Source organism: Mus caroli, chromosome 8 (assembly GCF_900094665.2).
Source record: "Mus caroli chromosome 8, CAROLI_EIJ_v1.1, whole genome shotgun sequence".
Lineage (NCBI taxonomy): Eukaryota > Metazoa > Chordata > Mammalia > Rodentia > Muridae > Mus > Mus caroli.
In genome coordinates this window covers 22,537,946-22,538,301 of record NC_034577.1, presented here as the reverse complement: position 1 = coordinate 22,538,301, position 356 = coordinate 22,537,946, and positions in this window count along the sequence as shown.

Genomic DNA, 356 nt, shown 5'->3' with positions numbered 1-356 from the left:
CTTGAACCTGGCCATACTATGAAATGCTTATCATCATCCTGATTAAATTAGGGACACAGCCCTTGGTCTAAAGTATCAAAGGATACTGTATTCTATGATGATATTTTTTCTCTGGGGTATGGGACTTTCTTAACAACTTAATGGTTCAACAGCATTCTTCCATATCACTCCCACACAAAGACCTCCAGTTCTCTACTCTATATATTTGGTGCTTGCTTATATAATTTGGGGAAAAAAGCACAACAGACTCATAGCCCAGAATGCAATCTCTCAACACCAATATTTAATTACATAACTGTTGTTCTCCTCCATATTAAATGATTGCTGTAACAGCATCTTGTTTTTTTTTTTTTTAA